We start from the raw sequence: 13858 nt of genomic DNA, 5'->3' as shown, positions 1-13858 counted from the left end.
AATAGGAAGGCCATCTATTCAGTTGCCCAAATCATAAAATAAGGGTATTATCCTTGGCTTCCCTCTCTCCCTTCCTTCCCATCCAGTCAAACTCCAAGTCATGAATGATGATTCTGTCTCCCCAGTGACCATGAAACCTGTCTTCTCTTCCACGTTCTCACTGCTACCCCATAACCAGTCACCACCTGCTCTCTCCTTGATCTTCTCAACAATCTATAAAGAAAGCTCTCTGCCATAATCTTGCTTTAAGTTCTCCACTCTACATTCAGAATGATCTTTCTAAAATGAAGATTTGATTATATTGTTTCCAGATAAAATACTTTAATAACTTTCCTTTGCTCTTAGGATTAAGTTTTGGGCTCCTTAACATGGTCTATGCATCTTGCAGGTTCATTTTTTTTCAGCAGATGTTAGTGAGTACTTACCAGATGCTCTACTAGGCACTTAGGAAATATGTTCTGGGCTTTCTATACATCTTATGACACCACATCTGCATCTGCTAGCACCCTAGCAAGTCTGCTAGCAACTCTGATCTTCTAGTTCTTCATATACCCTCTTTCGGACCCAAGTCTCCACATGTTCACCTGACATGATTTATTAAACATTTAGTACATACAAAGCCCTGGTAGAACCACTTCCCCTTTCTCAAGCACATATACATTCTGTATACTCTCTTTAAATACATAAATGCTGACTCATCCTTTGGGAATCAGGTTCAATGTTACTTCTTTCAAGAAAATTTTCCTGCCCATTCTCCCTCCCTGCCCTGTTCTCCCTGTCTGCCCCAATTAGGTTTTCATTCAGAGTATAGAGAACACTGATTGTATAAAAAGAATATGACCTAATATCATGAAGTGGAAAAATAAATGCTTCAATATTTAATTACTGATTTGAAAAGATTGGTGGGGTGGGGGTGGGGGGTCCCATTGTGGCTCACTGGGTTAAGGACCCGACGTTGTCTCTGTGAGGATGCAGTTTTGATTCCTGGCCTGGCTCAGTCGGTGAAAGATTCGGCATTGCTATAAGCTGTGGCATAGGTTGCAGATGTGGCTTGGATCTGGTGTTGTCATAGCTGTGGCTGTGGCCACAGCTGCAGCTCTGATTCTACCTCTGGCCTGGGGACTTCAATATGCAGCAGCAGGTGAGGCCCTAAAAAGAAAAAAAAAGATCAGTGGAGGAAAGAGGGTCTCAGAGCTTCCAGAAGAAGAATGAGAATATTTGAAAATACTACTAAAATATTAATTTAAAATTCATAGAAAAAGGAAAAAAGAAATAAATGTGATTAGAGGAGAAAGAGAGATGTGACATTAGATCTAGCAGATCATTTACATATGCTGTAGTTTGCGAAAGAGAAAACATGAAAACTTAATAAAGGTTAACAGTAGCAATAATCAAACAAACTGTCGAACAAAATGTGGCTGAAAAAGCTGAAAATTAGGCAAAATCAATGAAAAGAGATTCATACCTGGATAATTCTGATGATTCTTTAAATTTAAAAAAATAGGAAGTTCCTTCTTTGCAGAACAGATGCTGACTCACAGACATTGAAAAACTTATGGTCTCCAGAGGAGACAGTTTGAGGGGTGGGGGGATGTGCTTGGGCTGTGGGATGGAAATCCTGTGAAGTTGGATTGTGATGGTCATTATACAACTACAGATGTGATAAATTCATTTCAGTAATAAAAAAAAAATAGGAAATTCCCGTTGTGGCTTGGTTGCAATGACCTCAACTAGAATCCATGAGGACTTGGGTCCGATCCCCGGCCTCACTCAGTGGATTAAGGATCCAAAATTGCTCTGAGCTGTGGTGTAGGTCACAAACACAATTTGGAATCCTCTGTTGCTGTGGCTGTGGTGTAAACCAGCAGCTACAGCTCTGATTCAACCCCTCACCTGGGAACTTCCATATGCCATCGTGGGTGCAGCCCTAAAAAGACAATAAATAAATAAATAAATATAAACAAACATATATACATATATATGTATGTGTATATATATGTGTGTGTGTATATATATATATATATGTATGTATGTATGTATATTCTAGAGGATTCTAGGTAGAAAAACCTAGGAAGGAAGTAGGATTCTAGTTTTTAAAATTTTTAAAAATTTTAAAAAATTCTGCATCCCAGAACACAATAAATTTACATTTAAAGTTCTGATGAAGAAACATTGTGATTTAGGAACTAATAAAAATTGTTTATGGGCTGTGGCTGTTGGAACGCTGCCCAAGCCCCACTCTCTCCATCCTGGGAGCTCTCAGAGCCTCTCTGTGTTCTCCAGGCTAGAGGCCTAACCTATAGGAAGCCTAGTGGGAGGAAAGAGTCTAGCCTTCTCTCTAGTTTGGAAACTCGGCAACTTTCACAGTAATTCCGCAGGGCTCTGTGCTTGTTCTATGTCCCCTCGATAGAAAAATGACACCAGTATATAATAGTCCATCATTATATTCTGGATTATTCAACCTAAATAGTACCTTCTTAGGAGTTTATCTCATGGTTCTTTCTCTCAGTTCCTCTTTTCTGCTCAAACAAAGCATACACTCTCATATTCCATTGGAGAGCTGTTGCACATTGGTAGCAGAGGTTGCAAACTGGTGGCCCACAAATTGCAGCTGTATTTTGTTTGATCTGTTAAACAAAGAAGTTTGAATCAACATTTTGAGCTTTTGGAGATTTCAGTAGCTATCCAGGCATCTTATAGATCAGACACTAACGACTGAGAACACGTTCCTGCAGGGCAGCAGTCAGCTGGAGCAGGGTCAGGGCTTGCCCGCCTGATCAGCCTCCAACCTCACCATCTCACTGGCAGGAATCCAGCTATTATCATGCTTACCTGCTTTTTTTTTTTTTTTTTCTTAGAGTAGAGCAAGAGTTGTTTAAAAGCATGCCTTTATAGAAGGAAGGAAAACAGAAGGTAGAATGAAGACTGTACATGCTTCCAGAAAAATGGGAGAGAACATTTCTCTTTGCAAAACGTAAGTAATATTTTACGGATTGAAAATGCAAAATACGTCTTTGCCAGAAATAAAACTTAAGATACAGTTGTGAAAGAAATTATAGAACAGCTGTTATAGAGAAAAGATACATGATGAGAACAATTAACTGAAAGAAAAAACTAAAGTTTCCATGATTAATTTTTGAATGCAAATAAAATAAGTTTCCCAGATGCTTTTGTGAAAAAGTAGCCATTAAAGCCTTTACTGAAATTGAATTTCTGAAAGGATTGTTTATGGAGTGAAGGAGAAATTATGTGACTTCAACAGAATCAAACATTCACAAATATATTATAGCCAGAGATACTGTTGCTTAGATTACTGGCTATCAGTTTGCTAGAGAGGAATTAAATCATCTATGGCGTTTTGTAATTGCAGCAGCTGAAAGCAAGGGAATAAATAATAATTCCAAGTAACTAGCTATATTTACCTGTGGTATTGATTGAAAAATTTGTGCAACCAATGTATTTGTTGAATGGCACCCATGATCTACAACATCAAGGAATGATCTGTATCTGTGTTCTAAGAAAAGCTTTGGTATTTTACTACAGAAAGGTCAAATTAGTAAGTGTGACTGGGGGAAATTCCATGATGGTACATGTTAAAGTTAGACTCATTACTGAATCCAAACCACGTGTGGCAACATTTTGCAATGGCAAGAAACTGAAGCCTGCTCATTGCATCATTCATCAGGAAACCCACTGTGCTAAAAATCTTCATGGATGTGGTAATTCAATTTGTGTACCAAACACCCTTGAAAGGTCTGGAACTGTGGAAAGGCAGGGTTCTGCATGACTTGGAGTCATAACATAATAATAGTCTGTTGTACTCCGTGCATCTACTAAGAAACCTTGGAAATTAACAAAGGAATACACACACTAAGATTTAAAATATACCATATATTATTAACTCTGAGAAACACGTTCTTTTTCACAGTATGACATCTCTGGATTTAGGATGTATCATAGTCAATAAGAAAACCTTGTTTAATAGGCAACTTTTAATTTTTCTTACTTAGTGATGAATAAAATAAGGAAGTATTCTACAATTGATGCTGTTTTTAAGAGACTGTGAAAGATGATGGGTAAGAAAATACCACATAAATTTAAAAAAAAATTTTGAAAAAGAGAAGATTGCAAATTTAAGGCCTTAAAGTTTTAAACTTCAACAAAATAGATAAATTACTAATCAAATATAACTTACCAAAATTGACTCAAGACATAGAAAATCTAGTCCTTGCTCATAGATGGCCCTAACATTTTGGAAAGTTGTAAAGTAGAAGTTGCAAGAAAATAGTCTTTTAAATGTGGTCATTTCTGTGTTAAGATTGAGTGTGAAATCATTTTTGAGGAACACTATTCCTTGGCTTTTGGAGTTCCCATCGTGGCGCAGTGGTTAATGAATCCGACTAGGAACCATGAGGTTGCGGGTTCGGTCCCTGCCCTTGCTCAGTGGGTTAATGATCCGGCGTTGCCGTGAGCTGTGGTGTAGGTAGCAGACGCGGCTTGGATCCTGCGTTGCTGTAGCTCTGGCGTTGGCCGGTGGCTACAGCTCTGATTCGACCCCTAGCCTGGGAACCTCCATATGCCGCGGGAGCGGCCCAAGAAATAGCAAAAAGACAAAAAAAAAAAAAAAAAAAAAAAAGAAAAGAAAAAAAAAGAAAAACTTTTGGATTGGCTATATACACAATTGTGAAGGTACGACCTGCAAATTTTGTGGTGGTGACTGATGCAGAGAGCGAATTTACTGCAGTGGAGGTACAATAAGTCACAAATTTCATCATTTTCTTTGGTGATGGATATTTTGTATAATTCTACCAGAGTTATATCTCAGAGACCTTTCTCCCTCCTTTTGAGTGAAGAAGTACATCTTTGCTTTATATGTTTTTATAGTATTGTAGCTTATAAACCAGTGGTTTACAAAGTCAAATACCTATAGGTACTTGACAATTAATATAATGAGTGAAGTTGAACAAGCATGAGAAAAACACTCACCAAAACTACATGAAGCTTTTAATTTTTGCTCAAATACACAGCATATAGGTGTGATATTGGAGATTTTTTTTATTTTTATTTTTTTGTTGTTTAGGACTGCATCTGTGACATATGGAAGTTCCCAGGCTGGGGGGTTCAATCAGAGCTGCAGCTGCTGGCCTACACTACAGCCACAGCAACGCAGGATCTGAGCCATGTCTGTGAGCTAGTCCACAGCTTACCTCAATGCTGGATCCTTTAACCCACTGAGTGAGGCCAGAAATAAAACCTGAGTCCTCATGGATGCTAGTTGAGTTCTTTATTGCTGTACGGCTGAGCCACAATAGGAACTGAAGACAATATTTTAAGTTCATTGAAAAAATACAAATTGCAAGTTAGAAATGTTTGTTACATGTTTTTGATTTGGAACTAAAAACTTGATACTTTCGTGGATTGCAATTTCAGGTTAATATTGTACATTGAGATGTAAAATGCAGAATTTACCCTGAATCCTTTTATTTATTTATTTTTTTATTACTCAATGAATTTATTACATTTATAGTTGTACAATGATTATCACAATCCAATTTTATAGGATTTCCATCCCCCAACCCCAGCGTGTCCCCTCACCCCCCGAACTGTCTCCTTTGGAGACCATAAGTTTTTCAAAGTCTGTGAGTTAGTATCTGTTCTGGAAAGAAGTTCAGTCTGTCCTTTTTTCAGATTCCACATGTCAGTGAAAGCATTTGATGTTGGTGTCTCATCGTATGGCTGACTTCACTTAGCATGATAATTTCTAGGTTCATCCATGTTGCTAAAAATGCTGGTATTTCATTCCTTTTAGTGGCTGAGTAATATTCCATTGTGTATATGTACTACATCTTGATCCACTCCTCTGTTGATGGACATTTAGGTTGTTTCCATGTCTTGGCTATTGTAAATAGTGCTGCAATGAACATTGGAGTACATGTGTCTTTGCAAGTCATGATTTTCTCTGGATAGATGCCCAGGAGGGGATATCTGGATCAAATGGTAATTCTACTTTTATTTTTCTGAGGAATCTCCATACCTCTTTCCATAGTGGTTGCACCAATTTACAATCTCACCAACAGTGTAATAGGGTTCCTTTTTCTCCACACCCTCTCCAGCACTTATTGTTTGTAGACTTTTTGACGAGGTGTAAGGTGGTACCTCATCATGGTTTTGATTTGCATTTCTCTAATGATGAGTGATGTTGAACATCTTTTCATGTGTTTTTTGGCCATCTGTATGTCTTCTTTGGATAATTGTGTGTTTAGATCTTCTGCCCATTTTTTGATTTGTTTTTTCATTTGTTTTTTTGGTATGGAGCTGCAGAAGGTGTTTATAAATTTTGGAGATTAATCCCTTGTCAGTTGATTCATTTGCAAAGATTTTCTCCCATTCTGTGGGTTGTCTTTTCATTTTGTTTAGGGTTTCCTTTGCTGTGCAGAAACTTTGAAGTTTAATTAGGTCCCATTTGTTTATTTTTGTTTTTACTGTCTAAGAGGTAGATCTGAGAAGATGTTGCTGTCATTTACATCAGAGAGTGTTTGGCTTATGTTTTCCTCTTAAGAATTTTCTAGTGTCTGGTCTTATGTCTAGGTCTTTAATCCATATTGAGTTTATTTTTGTGTATGGTGTTAGGGAATGTTCTAATTTCATTCTTTTCCATGTGGCTGTCCAATTTTCCCAGCACCACTTATTGAAGGGGCTGTCTTTTCTCCATTGTATATTCTTGCCTCCTTTGTCATAAATTAGTTGGCTGTATGTGCATGGGTTTAATTCTGGGCTTTCTATCCTTTTCCACTGATCTATATTTCTGTCTTTGTTCCAGTACCATACAGTTTTGATGATTGTTGCTTTGTGGTATAGCTCAAAGACCCTGAGTCCTTTTAACTAGAAGCCATATTTAATTGCCTTCTGCTTCATAATGGAAAATAGTTCTTTTTAAGTATAGATTCTTCTAAATATGAGTAGAACGCTTGTCTAATAATTTTGAAATTTGCAAGCATATATTAGCAATTAATTTTTTATAATCTTAGAAATTTATGTCATGTCATCTGTTTCATTTCTGAAAACTGATTTTGGCATAGAATATGAACTAGATTATTTAGTGCTAAACAAATTTTCCCCAGTTAGACTTTTTGTCAAACAGGGTGTCTGACAAACTCTTAGTTGTGTACCTCCATGTGAATGTCCCAGCAAAGATGTATTGAAAATGCTTAAGTGACATGTAATGACAAGTCTTTGATGCAATCTTTCAAAAACTATATCATATAATATTTTACATGTACAAAAAAGAATAAAGAATACTATAATGAACACCCATCTCCTAGTCCAAGAAATGAAACATTGCAGTATAACTGAAACTCCTTTGTACTACTCACAAATCACATCCCCAACTTCCACCAGCAGTAACCACTCTCCTGAATTTGTTGTTTATCATTCTTGCACATTTCTTTATACTTTATCACACACCCATGTAACTCTAGATAATAGGCAGTGAAGTTTTGTAGGTATTTAGAGCCTACAGAAATGGTATCATGCTGTGTGAATCATTCATCTATTAATAGATGTTTTCGTTTCAAATGTAGTCAGTATTGACAACATCGGGCATTGTGACCCCAGAACCCTCGTGCTTAACCACTGACTGTGCTATTCACTGACTGCATCACGAGTTGTCTCTCTGCAAATTTGTGTCCTAGAAGCAAAGAGTAATGGAGAAAAGTGTCTGTACCTTATATCCAAAGTCATTGCTCAAAGATCCCAATGGGTGAAAATAAAAGATACAAACTAATGAAGTGAAAAATCCCGGGTTTATATGAAACTAAACTGTGTATAAACAATTGCTCAAGTCCAGTGAACATTTAGATAAGCCTTAGAGGCACTCAGTATCGACTCCTCCAGGGAACCCACCAGTTACTTCAGTGATCACTCTGAAGCTGGAACATTTGGTACTGATACTGGAAATCCTTAAGGTTTATAGATGGGCTTCTTGTGTTTCCTCTGGGATATGTGCATGTATATGCAAGCTTCCACTTATGAAGGTTTCCATTGCCTTTTTGCTCAAACTGGAAGATGCCCAGAGCTCCTTTAGTCTGCACTTGAGAGGTGCTAGTCCAGCAAAACAGCAAAATAGATACTTTGTGATCTCTCATTCTTTTTCAGTTTCCCCTCCTTGCCCTTTTGGCATGGATATGCCTCAGGTACCTATAGAAAGTTGGCTAAATGATTAGGAGGAGAGATTATCTGTGATGAGAGAGATTGGGGGGCATTCTCCCCAAATAATTAAAAATGAGCTGTGTGTATTTAGGGCTCCTTTGTACAGAGAGCTGAGGGTTACTCCTCTATCAACATCTCCTCTCCCCTCACTCCTTTAAAAGCACGATGCCATCTCAGGTAGTATTTAAGACAGTAGCACCATTAATTAAAGAAATAAGCCTTCATTTAAATGTAATCATAAACAAGTTAAATATTCCCTGCAAACAAAGTGGACCAAGGGGAATAAAATGTATCATGAAAAAGCAGCCCTAACAATAACCCACTCTCTGGATCTCCTGTGATTGTTCATTGTTTTTGCATCATTAAAGTTAATCCTTCATTATTTGGATTTCTGATTGAGTCTGAGCAGGCCCATTCTAAGAATAATTCTCCCCCTCCCCTTTGTCATTAACTAACTGAGATGGTTATACCTTGTGTCTGCTCATGGGCCTACTGGTTCCATGTATGGGTTTTGTATTATGGTATCACTGTATCATAGATCCTTTGGTCACAAGTCGAAGAACTTCAATTGAAACTAAATGTAAGCAAAAGTATTAGTCCCACCTCTACACCTTTGTATGGCTCATGGCATATGATGAAAGGTTACATAATGAAACCAAGGCAGACAGGGATACAGATGGACCTCTGGAATGTCAAGAGACAAAACTAGGTCTTGCTATATTCACCTCTTGTCTCTGCTCACTTCCTCCTGTGATAGGAAATATGGCAGGGAGCCTGAGAAGCTGCTGTATTTCAAGTCTTACACATTTTTCTGGGATCAAGTTAGAAAAACCCCAAAGGTAGACATTGATGGACCTAGAAAAGGTTCATCGGTTATGGTCAGGGCCAGGATCATGGTGAACAGCCTAATGTAGAGCATGAGGAGCAGCTACCCCCAGGTGGGGGTGCTTGTCCTCAGGAGAAAGAATGCGCTAGGAAGGTGCATGCGCGTGCGCGCGCACACACACACACACACACACACACACACCCCTGGTCTATCCCAGCCGTTCTGATTACCGCTTGCTCCTGCCAGAACTTTATGATCTCCAACCTTGCCCACGATTTCCCTTTACCTTTCTAACCCAATTCAAAACTCACTTCTTCCAGACTAGTTCTTCTTCTGATGGCCACAAGTCTATTTCTAGTTCTGTCCTCTGATCTGAAATTTAGTTCTTCATTTTCAAGACTGCCCGTGTTTTCCAACTAGATGACATGACGTCAATTCAGCTGCACATAAGTTCCAAACCACGTTTACCATTTTCCTCAAACTCAATCCAACTTCCTTTTCCAACTTCTTTATTTTTGTTAGTAATTATATCATATTACCACATACACACGGAAAGCCTCCTTGATTCATTCTTCTCTGTCACACAGCATATCAAGATGCTAGTTGATGATGCTTTTCAAAAGCTCTGATATTGTATTTCACTTTCTCCCTTCCCATTACCTCCATCCTACTTTAAATATTTCACTGAATTTGGAGTGCACGTGGCTCTTCCCCTTCAAATCAATATTAGAAAACACTATCAGGCAAAACTTTATAAACCCATTGCTGTGATCATATCATTTTTCTATTTAAGGTTCTACTATAACCATTAACATGAACAGGAATTAGCTCTTGAGCTGGCTTTGCAGTCTGACCTTGACCTACCTGTACAGAACATACTATGCTTATTCCCACCTGTACACCTTTGTTTATGCCATTTCACTTAAATTACAATCTGAACTCTGGTCTCACATTTTATTTATGCCAAGAATTTTGACACTCAGTTACACACAGCCTTTTACACCACTTAAATGTACCCTGTATGATGGTGTGTATCCCCCAAGCAAATGAAAGATTCTGCACTAAACAGAATGTGTTTTATTATTCTTTGCATCACTCTGAGGTATTAACTTGAAATCTTTAAGTTTACTCAATTGCAACTCCACTGCTGTTCTGGATCTCTCCTTCTCCAAGGAATTTATTACAAAATGCACAGGATAATAAGGTTCAAGGGAGAAACACACTGATAAACTTTTTTTTGTCTTTTTGTCTTTTTGCCTCCTGTGGCATATGGAGGTTCCCTGGCTAGGGGTCCAATTGGAGCTGTAGCTGCTGGCCTACCCTAGAGCCACAGCAACTTGGGATCCGAGCCACATCTGCGACCTACACCACAGCACACGGCAATGCCAGATCCTTAACCCACTGATCCAGGCCAGGGATAGAACCTGCAACCTCATGGTTCCTAGTCGGATTCACTAACCACTGAACCATGACGGGAACTCCTCCACACACTGATAAATTTTTTATTAAGAAAACTTAAAAAAAGAGAGAAAACTTTAAATAGGCTCACCTTAAAGAAAAGACAAGTTTCAAATGGCACTGCAGTCCACCTCGGAGTATTCCCATACAGATTGATTTGGTCTCAGATAGAGGGGTGATCCTGGCAGAGGGCAGCCTATACAAAGTTCATCGAGTCTAGGTGTCCTGAGGTACTGAATTGTGTGGATGCAGAGTACTTAATTATTGGAGGCATAGTCACCCTAAAAAGTCCAGTATTAATTGCCGTATTAAAACAAGTGTCAAGGCGAGACTAGAGGTATATGAGTTTGTGTTCAGGAGTATGGTGTAGCCCCAGTCTCAGATAATGGGTAAATTATAAGAATAAACAATCTCTGATGTCCTCTCAGGCCAGGCATTCAATTAAGAATCCAAAATATGGCCTCATGAAATAATGTTTTTCTTCTAAGATCAGGAATGAGGAAGGATGTATATACTCACATTCCTTCTAATGAAGACTTTACTCGAAGATACATGTGCCTGTAAGTTCATAGCAGCACTATATTCACAGTAGCCAAGATATGGAGGCAAGCTAGGTGTCCATCGACAGATGAATGGATTAAGAAGATGTGGTACATATATGCAAAGGAATACTACTCAACCATAAAAAAGAATGAAATAAGGCCATTTTCAGCAACATGAATGCAACTAGAGACTCTCATACTAAGTGAGGGAAGTCAGAAAGAGAAAGACAAATACCATATGATATCACTTATATGTGGAATCTAAAACATGGCACAAATGAACCTATCTATGAAACAGAAACAAACTTATAGAAAACAGACTTGTGGTTGCCAAGGGGGTCAGGGGAGGGAGTGGGATGGACTGGGAGCTTGGGGTTAGTAGATGCAAACTGTTACATTTTGTAATAGTTTTGAATAGAGAAGAAATAAGCTCCTAGTGTATAGCACAGGGAACTATATTTAGTCTCTTGGGATAGGCCATAATGGAAGATAATATAAGCAAGGGAATGTATGTATATGTGTGGCTGGGTTGCTTACTGTACAGCAGAAATTGGCACAAAATTGTAAATTAATTATACTTTAATTAAAAAAGAAGAAAAAAAAGTATAAAAAGATTTTGCTGACGATCCCAGCCAGTAAAAAAATATATACAGGGCATAAAGATTGAAAAGGAAGATATTTGCTGATGACATGATTGAGTATAAAATTTCAAAGAACCTACAAATAACTATTAGCATTATTAAATTAATGTAGGAAAGTGACAGATACATGGTTAATGTACCACCATTTTACAAACTAGCAGCAAACAATTGCAATATGAAAATTGAAATATCCTGTATATAGTAACATTATAAAATTTTAAATACTTCATGATAAAATTTTATAAATTTTATCATAAAAAATTTTGTCAAAATTTTATCATAAAAAATTTTGTCATAAAAAAAGACACCTACACCAAAAATGATAGAATATTGCTGAGAGAAATTATAAAACAAATAAATCAAGCAATATATCATGTTCATAGACTGTCAAACTGAATTTTTTTCCATTACAGGTTATTACAAGATATTGAATATAGTTTCCTGTGCTGTACTAGTAGGACTTTGTTGTTTATCTATTTTATGTGCAGTTGTTTGTATCTGCTAATCCCATACTCCTAATTTATCCCTCTTCACCTCTTTCTCCTTTGATTACCATAAGCTTATTTTCTATATCTATGAGTCTGTTTCTATTTTATATTGTAAACAATTCATTTGTATCATTTTTTAGATTCTACATATAAATGATATCATGATATTTGTTTGTCTAACTTAGTATAATCTCTAGATCCATCCATGTTGCTGGAAACGGCATTGGTTCATTCTTTTTTATGGCTGAGTAATATTCCATTGTGTGTGTGTGTGTGTGTGTGTGTGTGTGTGTGTGTGTGTGTGTGTGCCACATCTTTTTTTTTTTTGTCTTTTTTTTTTGTTGTTGTTGTTGTTGTTGTTGTTTTTGTTGTTGTTGTTGTTGCTATTTCTTGGGCCGCTCCCACGGCATATGGAGGTTCCCAGGCTAGGGGTTGAATCAGAGCTGTAGCCACCGGCCTACGCCAGAGTCACAGCAACTCGGGATCCGAGCCGAGTCTGCAACCTACACCACAGCTCACGGCAACGCCGGATCGTTAACCCACTGAGCAAGGGCAGGGACCGAACCCGCAACCTCATGGTTCCTAGTCGGATTCGTTAACCACTGCGCTACGACGGGAACTCCCCACATCTTCTTTATACATCCATATCTTTATTGATGGACACCTAGGTTGCTTCCATGTCTTGGCTACTGTAAACATTGCTACTCTGAACACTGGGGTATATGTATCTTTACAAATTAGAGTTTTTGTCTTTTCTAGATATATATCCTAGAGTAGGATTTCTGGATCATATGGTAACTCTGTTTTTAGTTTTTTATAGACTGAATATTTTTAAGATCTGTGTGTGTGTGTGTGTGTGTGTGTGTGTGTGTACACACATATATTAAGAACATATACACATAAATACTACAAAAAAACTTCTACAGTGATACAATAAAAGACACCTCAAGGAGTTTTCTTGTGGTTCAGTGGGTTAAGGTTCTGGCCTTGTAGACTGCAGAAGCTTGGGTGGCTGCTTTGGCATGGCTTTGATCTATGTCCCAGGAACTTCCATATGCCATGGTTGTGGCCAATTAAATAAGGCGAAAACAAATCAAATAGTTACTTGATAATAGAAGATGTTCAAATGTCCGTGAAGGATGGGAAAGGGTACTCCATGTCACTAGTTGTTAGAGAAATGCAAATTAAAACCCAAGTGAGGTATTGTACACCTCCACTTAGAATGGCCCAGATTTAAAAAGACTGATGATACCAAATGTTGGTGAAAATGTAGACCTCTCCTACATTGTTGACGGGAGCATAAAATGCTGGGATCACTCTGGAAAACTCTTTAGCAGCTTCTTATAACGTTAAATGTACATCAACTTCATGACACAGTAATTCCACTCCTAGTATCTATCTAAGAGAAATGAAAACTGTGGCCAAAAAAAGATGAATTTAAGAATGTTTATTCATCACAGTGGCAAATCATCAACAATGCAACTATTCATCAAAAGTGGATAAACAAGTTATGACTCACATACTATTAAGGATGAATGTCAAAAGCATTCTCTTGAGAAAAAGTAGCAAAATCAAGAGTCTATACCATTTGATTTTCCAGACAGGAATAGGCAAGATTAATCTATGGGAAGAAATAATCTACAGAAAGAAATTAGTACAGTGGTTGCTCGTGGTGGGTGGACATTTGTGGAAGAG

General features: G+C 37.8%; 1 protein-coding gene across 2 annotated transcripts in view; it reads left to right on the top strand.

Moving 5' to 3' along the window:
* The window catches only part of MGAM (maltase-glucoamylase), a 186545-nt gene that overhangs the window by 57856 nt on the left and 114831 nt on the right, over nt 1-13858 (top strand). For both annotated transcript variants that reach the window (XM_085005252.1, XM_021079097.2), the window contains exon 3: nt 2859-2974. The gene's annotated coding sequence lies outside the window, so the exon portion shown is untranslated. The remainder of the gene's footprint in view (nt 1-2858; nt 2975-13858) is intronic.

Source organism: Sus scrofa, chromosome 18 (assembly GCF_054392235.1).
Source record: "Sus scrofa isolate SSC_HxYL_T2T_F1_AM1 chromosome 18, Sscrofa_HxYL_maternal_Yorkshire_Landrace_v2.0, whole genome shotgun sequence".
In the NCBI taxonomy this organism is placed as follows: domain Eukaryota; kingdom Metazoa; phylum Chordata; class Mammalia; order Artiodactyla; family Suidae; genus Sus; species Sus scrofa.
This window is presented reverse-complemented; position numbering and strand designations above follow the sequence as displayed.